The sequence below is a fragment of the Trachypithecus francoisi genome, unplaced genomic scaffold (genome assembly GCF_009764315.1).
Source record: "Trachypithecus francoisi isolate TF-2019V2 unplaced genomic scaffold, Tfra_2.0 Lachesis_group1, whole genome shotgun sequence".
NCBI classification, from domain to species: Eukaryota; Metazoa; Chordata; class Mammalia; order Primates; family Cercopithecidae; genus Trachypithecus; species Trachypithecus francoisi.
In genome coordinates, this window is record NW_022681454.1 from 172,637,716 (window position 1) to 172,650,979 (window position 13,264).

Here is a 13,264-nt window from a genome sequence, read left to right on the forward strand (position 1 = left end):
ATCACAGTATGCATTTAGGGACACTCTGAGCTCATGAGAATAGATTCAAGTCAAAATTCCCATTTATCTTCTGAGTCCCCCATTATGATAGTAAACCAGAACGTCATTTGAATTCTGTAGTAATTACGACTATTTCAGAGCCAGTATTCAGTAATCCCCTAAAGTCTTGGTATTTCCCTTTCCTCAGTGCATGGGTCCATGGTTAAATTGTTTTCAGTCCATTTGGGAAAGACTAGCAGCTATATATAAAGCACATAAATGTGACGGTTCACAGATTCACAGCTTCCCCCTCATTTAGGAGGTAGTGGGGGTGTGAACTAGTTCCACTAAGGGAATGGGATATAGGCTACAACTCTCCAGTCTAAAATTGTAAATATTATGTTTAAAAATTTAAATTTAAATCTTAAATTTATTTAAATCAAACGTCCTTTTTTCTTTTTGTCAGACAATTTAAAACTTGTGGTTTAATAGCAAGGATAAACTTATATTGGCCTCTATAGTATTCAAACTTTGAAACTCTATATTAAAATTAACACCACCGTATAATTTGGGCCTTCTTGTCTATTACTATTAAACAAGTCTGTTCAATTATCTGTCATTTAATCACTGCCACTTGTGACTCCACTATCCAGTCATCCTTGTTAATATTGGGAAACCCATTTATATAGCTGTTCCTTCACTTTTATTCTTGGCCTACAGAAAAAAGCCACTAATTACTTCACTTTTCGAGAATGTGGATATTACCTTAACCAATCGGTCCCCAATGGCTTGTTGAATGTTGTGTACTCCAAACCATGACTGACAATACAAATACAAATATAGGTCATGTGTGTTAAATATATTTTAATGTTTTTATGTGTCTAAGCTCTGCATTTTTTTCCTCTACATTATATATAGGAAACTTAGTATCTCAAGTTCATTTAGAGATAACCACCATTATAATCACATTTTATTCAACCAGTTTCTTAAACAGATAAAATACTTCTTTCCTTCTGGATGAGAATTCAGAATTTCTGGTAATTGATATTGATTATTTGATCCTGATATAAAAGTGTTGCCTCTTCTTCATACCAGCACACTTAACAATTTATTTTCACATGTATTTCTAATAGTTTGCTCTATAAATGAAAAAAACTTTTGCCTCTTTTGTTTTGTAACCTTCCTCTTTCTAATTCAGAAATTGTAATTGCCTCCCTGGATCATGCTGTGGTCTGATTATGAATATAGAAGGTATAAAGAGTTACATGGTTTGACTGTGCCTGCACCCAAATCTCATCTTAAACTGTAGTTCCCGTATCCCCACGTGTCATGGCAGGGACCTTCCCTTCCACGGGAAGGTGATTAGATTATGGGGGCATTTCCCCAGGCTGTTTTTGTGATAATGAGTTCTCATGAGATCTGATGGTTTTCTAAGGAGCTTTTCCTGACTTTACTCTGCACATCTTCTTCCTGCTGCCATATGAAGAAATATGTGTTTGCTTCCCCTTCTGTCACGATTATAAGATTCCTGAGGTCTTCTCAGTCCTGTGGAACTGTAAGTCAGTTAAACCTCTTTCCTTTATAAATTACCCAGTCTCGGGTATGCACTAAGAGCTGCACGAGAACAGACTAATGCCAAGGGCAATGAACATTATTGTGTATATGAATTATTGTGTATATGATTACTGTGTATATGGAGGCAAAATGTAAAATTAATGTGAAGGAAGGACAAAAATTGCTTTTTCAATACTACAATACTAAAGATTAGGGAAGAAGTCAAAGAAATTATATCATTTTCTATTTTTGAATATTAAGATAGTAATTTACATATAGCAAAATTCACTTTTTAAAAAAATTTTTTTTGAGGCGAAGTTTTGTCCTTTTTGCCCAGGATAGAGTATGCAGTGTCACGATCCCGGCTCAATGAGATCTGCGCCTCCTAGGTTCAAACAATTCTCCTGCCTCAGCCTCCCAAGTAGCTGGGACTGTAGGCGCCCGCCACCATGCCCTGCTAATTTTTTGTATTTTTAGTAGATGCGATTTCACTGATGTTGGCCAGATTGGTCTCGATCTCCTGACCTCAGGTGATTGACCCACCTCGGCCTCCCAAAATGCAGACATGGGCCACTGCACCTGGCCAGAATTCATTTTTTGACATAGAATTCTGTGACTCTTGACAAACATATATATTATGTAAACACCACTAAAATAAAGATATTTAGGCCGGGCATGGTGGCTCATGCCTGTAATCCCAGCACTTTGGGAGGCTGAGGCGGGTGGATCACCTGAGGTCAGGAGTTCGAGACTAGCCTGGCCAACATGATCAAAACTTGTCTCTACCAAAAAAGTACAAAAATTAGCCAGGCATGTTGATGGGTGCCTGTAATCCCAGCTACTTGGGAGGTTGAGGCAGGAGAATCACTTGAACCCAGGAGAAGGAGGTTGCAGTGAGCTGAGATTGCGCCATCAAATTCCAGCCTGGATGACAAGAGCAAAACTCTGTCTCAAAACAACAACAACAACAAAAGATATTTAATATTTCCATTCTATAATTCACTCATGCCTGTTTAGAATCTTCTTGTTCCCCATATCCGGCCCCTGATAACAACTGATATAATTTTTGTTTCCGTTGTTTTTCGTTTTCCAAAATATTATATAAATGAAATTATATGATATGTAGTCTTTGAGTCTGGCTTTCATTTAGCATGATGCATTTGTGATGCATTGCAATAATTCATATTATTGTATGTGTCTGTAGTTTGTTCCTTATTGCTAAGGAGTTTTCTAGTGCATAGGTATTCTACAGTTTGTTTATACCTTCCACAGATGAAGGACATTGGAATAGTTTTCAGTTTTGGGTAATCAGAAATAGTCTTTATAAACATTCATGTACAAATTTTGTGTGAACCCATGTTTTCATTTTTCTCAGATCAATATAAAGGAGTGAGATTTTTGCATAGTGTGGTAAGTGTATATATGTCATATTTTATGAGAATTTGACAGCTCAACAGTACAATAGCTACACCCAGCTAATTTTTTGTATTTTTAGTAGAGACGGGGTTTCACCACGTTGGCCAGGGTGGTCTCAAACTCCTGACCTCAGTTGATCCACCCACCTCGACGTCCCAAAGTGCTGGGATTACAGGTGCGAGCCACCACACCCGGCCAGAATTCACTCTTTTGGACATGTATATTTCTAACAGAAATGTTTGAGAGCACCAGTCGCTCTACATCTTTGCCAGGAATTGACATTAACATTTTCAGGCCAATTCGAATAAGAATACAACAGTATCTCAGGTGGTTTTAATTTGGATTTCCTTACTGACTTAGGATGTTCAGCATCTTCCATGCATACAAATTATTTACCATTTGCAATCTTCTTTGATAAAGTACTCAAAATACTTTGTCCTTTTTCAATTGCTTTGATTTCCTATGGTTGAGCTTTTAGTGTTCTTTATATTTTATGAATGTAAGTCCCTTGTTACACACATTGTTTATAAATATTTATCTCAGACTGTGTGTTGTCTTTTTATTCCGAATAATCCCCAAACCCTTAATCTACTGAAGAATCTATACTGAAGATTCTTACCAACTGTAAGAATCTATAACTACCATACACACAAAAAGCTAGAACTAGGCATTGGTATGAATAGAAGCTAATAAGAGAATTGAAAAGCAAAAATGAAAGAGAATTGAAGTATGAAGAATAATAAGGAAAGAAACAAGAAAGGCACTTTTTTTTTTCACTTAAATGACCATCTGATATCAATTCTGTATGTACCCAAAGCAAATAAATGAGAAAAATGGAGACATTTGAACCATCTTCTGGAATCCATGTCTAGTTATGAATGACTTACCATAATAATTGTCATTTGTCAACAAACTGCCTCTACATCTCTTTTAGATGCTATGATTACCATTGAGGCATTATAATTTAGACAGCTATCCTAATGGTTGTATAGTGCTGTGTCATTGGCTGACTCAAAGCAAATATTAGATAGAAACTGATCCAAGACACATAAAAATGTACAGAATAATTAAAATAGCAGTTATAAACTAAGAAAAATATAAGAAATAATCTCAGCAAAAGCAGAGTCACATAGAGACAGATGTGGTTGCAACATTTGATATGCAGGATATATGTGTAAGGCTTGGGAATATTTTGACCAGAAAGCTAGCACAAAGTTCTATTCTTTAAAATTACCATATTTTATTTTATTATTATTATTATTTTTATTTTTATTTTAGAGACAGAGTCTCTCTCTGTCACACAGGCTGGAGTGCAGTGGCATGATCTGGGCTCACTGCAACCTCCACCTCCTGGATTCACGTGATTCTCCTTCTTTAGCTTCCCGAACAGCTGGGTTCACAGGTGCCTGTTACCACACCCAGCTAATTTTTGTATTTTCAGTAGAGACAGGGTTTCACCACGTTGGCCAGGCTGCTCTCGAAGTCCTGACCTCAGGTGATCCACCCACCTTGGCCTCCCAAAGTGCTGGGATTACAGGCGTGAGCTGTGGTGCCCGGCCCAGATCCATCTTTTTTCTTTTTTTTTTTTTTGAGTCAGAGTCTCACACTGTGGCCCGGGCTGGAGTGCAATGGTGTAATCTTGATTCACTGCAACCTCTTCTTCTTGGGTTCAAGTGATTCTCCTGCCTCAGTGCCTCAGCCCCCACTGGCTAATTATTTTATGTTTTAGTAGAGACAGGGATTCACTACGTTGGCCAGGCTGGTCTCAAAGTTCTGACCTCGTGACCCGCCCGCCTTGGCTTCTCAAAATGCTAGGATTACAGGCATGAGCCACTGCGCCCAGCCCAGATATTTCTTATAGAAATTGCCTATGCAAGATATTGGTTCTAGAAATAATGATGACTTCTCTCTATTATTCAAACATAACAACTAGTGATATTTGCATATTAGTCAGAAAGTCATTTTCTTTAATTAAAGCTCCCTTTTTGTTGTTTTATGTTCCACTGCATTTTGCACAGAAATAAATTTATCTTCGATATTTAAAAAAAGAGGTAATGAAATCAACTTGCATTAAATACTGAGCTCCACTGTGACGATTATGGCCACTTGCCATTCAGAATTCACAAGTGCAGTGGCTGTGTGACTCACGTCTGGTCATTGAAACATGCATAGATTTTTTTTTTTTTTAGTGAGAGTTTTGTTTTGTAGAAAGTGTTTTCTTTTGCTGTTGTTGTTGTTTTATAAATGGGGCAAGAGTAGATAGCATTGTGCTCTTTTCTCTGTCATCCTGTCTTTCAAATAAATGTATTTTTTTAGAGCAAAAGCAGTTGTCTGGGAACAAAAAGTAACAAGCATGGGGGAATAAAGCCATTACACTTTGAGAGAATACTGTGAGAGATAAAGGCTGGCATCTTTGATCTGTTGAATTGATGCAGGTTACATTTACTTCTAGACTGTGTTATGTGGGAAAAATAATACACGTGTTTTAAGCCACTGCAAGTTGCATTTTTTTGTTACTTGAATGAGAGCACAGTTATAGCTGAGCCAAAGTTAGCTTAGTAGACCTGCATATGTAAATGTTTACTTATGTTTAAATGTTTAAAATAAAAGCCAAGGGTGAATTTACCTGTTTGAATCAATATTCACTTTCTCTCAATAAGCAATAAACATGTACATGTTTGGCTGGGCATGGTGGCTCACGCCTGTAATCCCAGTGCTTTGGGAGGCCGAGGTAGGCAGATCACAAGATCAGGAGATGGAGACCACCCTGGCCAACATGGTGAAACCCCATCACTACTAAAACACACACACACACATACACACAAATAGCTGGGTGTGGTGGGTCGTGCCTGCAGTCCCAGCTACTCAGGAGGCTGAGGCAGGGGAATAGCTCGAACCCAGGAGGCAGAGATTGCAGTGAGCCGAGATCACACCACTGCACTCCAGACTAGCTACAGCGTGAGACTCTGTCTTAAAAAACAAAACAAAAACAAACAAACAAAAAAACAAGTGCATGTTCAACATTCCTATCTTTTATTATGGATACCCAGATACTAATATAGGATGCATCTATATATAGGTTCCAAGAACTCCTCTGCAACGTCTTTGTTATTGTTTGGAGTTGCATGACTGCTTTGTATGTCAGTTATACATTTGTTACAGATTTATTTATTTTCCTGTTTAATTTAGAAAAAGCATATAATACAAAGAAGAAAACTTTAATAAAATAACAAAACTATATTTTTCATAAGATAAAAAACTATATAGATTTTTGATATGTAAATAAAATATACACTGTGGAAAAATGTTTATATATGTCATAGATAGAGCATCATTTTAATAGACTGAGGCATTTGGGGATTGATATGGGTTGAATGTGTCTCCTAAAAGGATATGCTGAGGTTCTGAACCCCAGAACCGTATAATGTGACCTTATTTGGAAAAGGATGATTGCAGATGTAATTAGTTAAGATGAAGTCACATTGGAGTACGGTATACCCTCAGTCCTCAATGCGATTGGTACCCTTACAAGAAGAGGAGAGGAGATACAGAGATGAGAATGCCATGTAAAGACACAGAGACACATAAAGGGAAGAAAGCCACGTGAAGATAGGAGCAGAGATTAAAGTTAAGCTGTCATAAGCCAAGAAATATCTGGGGCTATCAGAAGATGAGCAAGGCAAAGAAGGATCTTCCTCTAGAAGCACTAGAGGAAACATGGAGCTGCCAACACCTTCATTTCAGACTCACAGGCTCCAGAAGAACTTTCTATTGTTTCAAATTATCCCTTTGTACTATTTTGTTATAGCAGCTCTGGGAAACTAGTCACAGAGACCTTGGGAGGGAGGGAGAATATTTTGCCTGTGAAAGGGATGTTAATCATTGGAGCTGACTTTGGTAAGCAGACTTCGAGATGACCCAATTATCCTCACCTGCTAATAGTCACACCCTTGTATCATTCTCACCACTTGAATGGGACCCGAATACAGTGACTTGCCTCTAACAAATAAAATACTACAGGATGTCACTTCTGAGGTTAGATTATAGAAGACTACAGCTTCTATCTTAGGTTTTTATCTCTCTTATTCTTTTGCTCTCTCTTGGATTTCTCAGCCCAGGAGAAACCAGCTGACATACTGAGAGACAATGCTGTGGAAAGACATGGGACTGAGGCTTCCAATTATCATTTGCATGAATTTGATATAGAATCTGCCCCCAGCTCAAGCCCTCAGATGAGTCCTCAGCCCTGAGAAACACTTGACTGCAAACTTTTGAAAAACCTTAACCCAGAGGTGCACAACTAATCCACATCTAAGTTCTGGACTTGCGTTAACTGAGAGTTAACAAATGGTTGTTGTTTTAAACTACTAAATTTGGGGCTAATTTGTTACCTAGCAATCGATAACTAACACACCAGTGACTAGAAATGAGGCTAAAAGATGATTTCTTTAATATAACAAAGGTAGAGCTGTTGTAGTTGGCTTCTCTTCCTCTGTTGGCGAGACAGGGTACCTACCCAAAGATTACGGGGGTGGCTGAACCTGCGCCCCTCAACACAGGCTAAACGTGATCAGCAGCAGTTTCTTGGGATATGTGCTCACAGCCAAGGAGAGGAAGACATTACATGCCATGCAGGCTCACACAGAGATTGTTCTGGAAACAGCGTGGACCAGAAGGGGCAGGAGAAGGCAGATTTTGTAGTGCTAAGAGGATAGGATGCCCCCTGGTTCCTGCAGGAGGATGTGCTTGCCTTGTTTGAATAATTCCACAGTCTGAAAGAGAACTGCATCCTGCCACTGAGGCCTAGGTGGGAGCGTTGCCTGGTCCCCCTTGACAAAGAAGGTTGTTTGGCTCGGGAGACCTTATCCACAGGGCGAGAATGGTGAGAACTTGTCAAACCATTCATTTGAGTCTACTTGGTTTTACCGAACATCAAGGCAACACGCCATTCAGGGCTTACACCATAAGGTCCAGCTACGTAATTTTCAGAGCCTACAGCAAAAGGAAAGTCTGGAGTTCTCGGTATAAATGCCGTTAAAGGCACAGATCATCCTTTTCTCTACAGCCTCTTACTTGATTTATGGTAAGTTTTCTTGTGTGCTATTTAATGTTGTTTTAAGTAAAGAAAAATTTATATTTTAAATTATTAGAACACATTTTGCTGTTCATCTTTATATCTTACAATGCCAGTTTCAAGTGGAAATATGAGAGCATTTAACTTGAGTGCAGAGTAAGCAACGTTAAGCAATTTGTTTCTTGGGGCTCATCCAGGAAGATGCCTCTAGCAGACCAGAAAGAGAAAAATCACAGACCAGACTCAAAAAGGGTTGAAGGAGCAAAAAGGCTCCCTCCAGGCAAGAAGCTGGTGGAAAGAACATTCCAGGCATGGAGGTAATCTCGGAGTGTGGACCCTCATGGGAACATGGGACTACCACCCTGTCATGTGGAATGTTCATTCCTGCCGGCCGCCAAACTCACATTCCACACCCCAGTCTGGAAGGGGTCTGGGGAATTTGAGACAGAAGCTTTCTCACAAGCTCACTGCCCCGACCCATAGCAGATAGATGACTCCCAAGGTCTTTAAATCTTTGTGCTGGGCCATACTAGGTATCTGCATGGGGGTGTGTGAGAGGCTCATGCTCACAGAGATGCCACCTGTGGATGGATGCTCACCAGACACACAATGATATTTGGGCAATGGGTCACCATTCCTTGCACTGACATGCTGTGGGCTGCAGGTACCCAACCCCACTGGACAGCAAGCTAGAAAAAGGGCTAGCAGGACCGCTGCGCCAGGCAACAAGAGGTGGGCTGCCAAGATCCCATGCTAGAGTGGCAACAGGAAAAGTGACAACTTCGGGTAAACAGAGGCTGCACACCCCCAGCTCATCCACCATTACCCTACCAGAATTCATTGCAAAATGCAAAGTGAAATTTCAAGATGATCAAGGCAGAACATTAAACCCTAAGCAGAGGGCCCTGTAAAACTGCCCTGGCAGCTTACCATAAAGTTGACCCTGACTAAATGTCAATGATGAAGGGTCCAATTAATAGCATTGCACAGCAAACTGGGAGGCCCATGAAAAAAATCCGTTAGTCAATTGGGCAAGGTGATAGCTTTAGGAAAATCAAATAAGAAAGAAGAAGGTACAGTTAGGTAATAGGCAAAATATTGTTTTGTAATATTTTTTGACCTTGGGGATTCTGGACTTTATCTATTGAACCAGCAAGGGTTACCAAAGGCCATTTCCACTAGTAGGGAAAATGCTGATTACTCACCATGCAAATCTAAATTGGTTGTTTAGTATGAGCCACAACCAGCTGGCTAGAGATCATTGCATCTGTATATGTGTCAGAAGGTCTTTTTGACTGATGTGAGAGTAGTATTCTGATTGTATAACACTATCTCATGGTAAATTTTTATAATTTTTTAAAAGAATTTTCTTTCTATTTATTTATTTATTTTATTTATTTTCTTGCACGATTGCAACTCGCTGCAGCCTCAACCTCTGGGACTCAAGTGATCCTCCCATCTCAGCTTCCCAAGTAGCTTGCACTACAGCTGCGCACCAACACACCTGGCTCATTTTTAAATTTTTTTATAAAGTCAGAGTCTGACTGTGTTGCTTAGGTTGGTCTTGAATTCCCAGGTTCATGCTGTCCTCCCACCTGGGCCTCCCAATGTGCTGGGATTACAGACATGAGCCACCATGTGCCTGACTAGCAGTAAATTTTAGTAATTTAGCCCTTGTTATAAATCTAAGTAACAGTGTGAGTGCAGGCCACCAGAACACCTCAGCATATGTAAGGGGGCAAATTATATGGGGACACATGGTAGCAAAATTCTAATTCCAATGGCACTAGTTTCCAAATCTTAGTTTTTGTAGCACCTTCTATCTCCAATATGACAATAAGACCCACTGTTCCAAAAACACCAGCAAAGCCTTATCATGAAACATGACAGAAGCACAATCTGTGCTGTTACACTAACCTCAATTCACAGATGTCCATTCCCAGAGATCTCATGTTTCAATAGCCACTTTGTCTCTTGTGAGCTGAAGCAAATAACTATGGGTACTATATGGTTTTATTTTTAATTTACTTACTTGGAACAGGGTCTTACTCTGTTGCCCAGTCTAGAGTGCAGTGGCACGATCGTGACTCACTGCAACCTCAATCTCCTTGGTTCAAGCGATCCTCCAAAGAAGCTGAGTCTACAGGTGCTCACCACCATGCCTGGCTAATTTTTTTTAATTTTTAGAGGTGGGGTTTTGGTATGTTGCCCAGGCTGGTCTCAAACTCTTGAGCTCAAGTGATCCACCTGCCCCAGCCTCTCAAAGTGCTGAGATTACAGGTGTGAGTCACTGTGCCTGGCCCACTAATGCTTTTACATTGGTCTGTGTACTTTGGTTATCTTAGCATTGTTAATTTTCAAGAACCAATTTATTTGATATAGAGTATGGAGAGTTGTAATCCACTTAACCACTGGCTTGTTGCCATGGACTGAATATTTGCATCCCCCCAACACTTACATGTTGAAGCCCTAATCTCCATTGTGATGGTATTTGGAGGTGGGGCCTTTGGAAAGTTATTAGCTTATGAGGGTGGAGGCTTCATGTAGTGTCCTTATAAGAAGAGAAATGAGAGACACAATCTCTCTTTCTGCCCTATGAGGATACAGCAAGAAGGCAGTCATCTGAAAACCAGGAAAAGACTTTCCTAGACAACAGTATTAGCTACCAATTAATCTTTGATTTCCCAGCCTACAGACAGTGAGAAACAAATTTCTATTGTTTAAGTCACCAAGTATTCTTGTTACATCAGTCCAAACTGACTAAGGCACTTGCACATTCCATAAGTAGTTATTGAGTGTCTGCTATGCTTAAGGTACTGGTCTAGGGAAATGGAGGTACAACAGTGAACAAAACGAAGCCCCTGCTAGAATCAGTAAGATAGTTTTCTACAGGTAAGCAGATAACAAATTTAAATAGATAAATAAATAAATGTCATGTTAGATGATGGAAGTGTTCTGAAAAGAAATAAAACAAAATTAATGAGGACTGGGCTGGTCAGGAACTGCTGCTACTTACTTTTTTGATGGTGTTCAGGGAATGCCTCACTAATTGGTTGGTGCTTGAGTGACTATCAAGAAGTAGCCAGAGAGTATAGTTTGCAGGTGTTGGGGAATGGGCTCTCCAATAGAAAAAAATCAAGGGGAAAATCTTGAGAGAGGAACATACTTGAATGTGTGAATAATGGTAAGGAAGCCATACAATAGGTGTAATGTGAGGAAGAAAGGGGAGAGAGTAGAAGGAGATTAAATCAGAGAGGCACAAAGGGTCAGATCATGTAGGGTTTTGTTGTAAGGACTTTGATTAGGAGTGATAAAGGAAGACATTGTAGAGTCGGGAGCAAAGGAGAAGGAGTGGCAATATATGATTCATACCTTTTAAAGGATGATTCAGGTTTTTCTGTGTAGAATAGACTACAGAATAGTACATGCAAAAATAAATAAATAAATAAAATGAGAAAATGCGCATTCCCCTCTTGCCTGAATGAATGCCTTAGTCTCTGAACTGACAGCCTGCACTAGGAGTCCAGTAGTGGAGGTGTGGAGAATTGATCAAATGTTGGACATATATTAAAGGGATTATAAACAATCTTTATAAAGCAATCAATGCCAGGTGTGAGTAAGAAGGAGGAGAAAAGGGTGATTACAAGGTGTTTGAGTTGGAATAATAGAGAATGGAGTTGTCATTTAAGAAGTGAGAAGAACAAGTTTGTGGTGGGCAAAATTGAGAGTTCAGCTCTGGTTATGAAGTTTGAAATACCTCTTTGTCTTGTAGGATGAGATCCAGAACCCAGCTGGACATGAGTCAGCTTCCTTAGAGGGGAAGTTTGGGCTGGAGATACACATTTTGGAATCATTGATCTAGAAATAAAACTAGAAGAGATTAACTAAGGGCTTGATGTGAATAGAAAAGAGAAGCTACCTAAGGATTTTGCTCCGAACAGCATACTGGGGTCAGGGCGATGAGGTGAGACCATCAGAGAGGTCTGAACAGAAGCAGCCTTAGTAGAAGTATATGCAAGAAATAAACAACAAAGATGTTTCCAGAAATGCAGAATATTCAACTTGTTCAACTACTGATCCTATAACGAAGAATGAGAACTAAGCACTGGACTTGGTATCAACATAGGTAACAAAGGCTATTTGTGTACAATATTGGACAGAAATGCCTGAATAAAGCTGTTTCTATGGGAAAAGGGAATTTCTATAGGATGTGGAGATCTGGAGCCTAACATTTTTTGATATGTTTTGCCCTACTGGTGAGAACAGAAATGGATAAGCAGCTAAAAGAAAATTTTGAGGTTTAGTAGACTGAGAGAGCCGCTCAAAGATGTGCACACAATAATCTCCAGAATCTAGAATTATGTTACTTTACGTGGCAACGAGGCTATGCAGATATGATCAAGCTGAGGTGCTCACGATGGGAAGATAATCGAAGATGATGTGGGTGGACCCAATGTAATCACAGGGTCCTTATGAGAGGAAAGCAGGAGGGTGAGACTCAGAGAGGATGTCATGATGGAAACAGAGATGGGACAGAAAACGTGAAAAAGATGGAGGGAAAGAGAGAAAGAGAGAGAGAAAGACAAAGAGAGGCAGAGACAGAGAGATTTGAAGATGCTGTGTTGCTGGCTTTGAAGGTAGAGAATAGGGTCATAAGATAGTGACTGCAGGGAGCTCTGGGAGTCAGAAAAGGTAAGAAAATAGACTCTCCTAGAGACTCTAGAAGAAATGCAACACTACCAATATCTTGAATTTAGTCCAGTGAGATTAATTTTAGGCTTCTGATATTCAGGAATGTAGATAATATATAGAAAATACATTTGCATTGTTTTAAATCAATAAATTTGTTGCAATTTTTTACTGTATCAATAGGAAACTAATGCAGAGTTCAAAGAAATTTCAAAGCTTTATATGAAATACAAATCTTTCATATTTTTTAAGAAGCTGCATATTTAGTAACATATATACTGATGAATACCAAATATTTTGAAGCAAATATTTGTGTAATTTCAAACCATGTAGAAGACTCCCAGTAATTTATAGCTCCTCATATCCTCCTTACCAATCAAAATCCCATTAATCTCATAGAGGTGGCCACAAGTGACATTTACAATACGGTTGACCTGTGAACAATGCTGGGTTTGGGGGTCCACTGCCTATACCGCCAAAAATCAAAGTGGAACTTTTTTTTTGAGAGTCTTGCTCTGTAGCCCACGCTGGAGTGCAGGGGCACAATCTCAG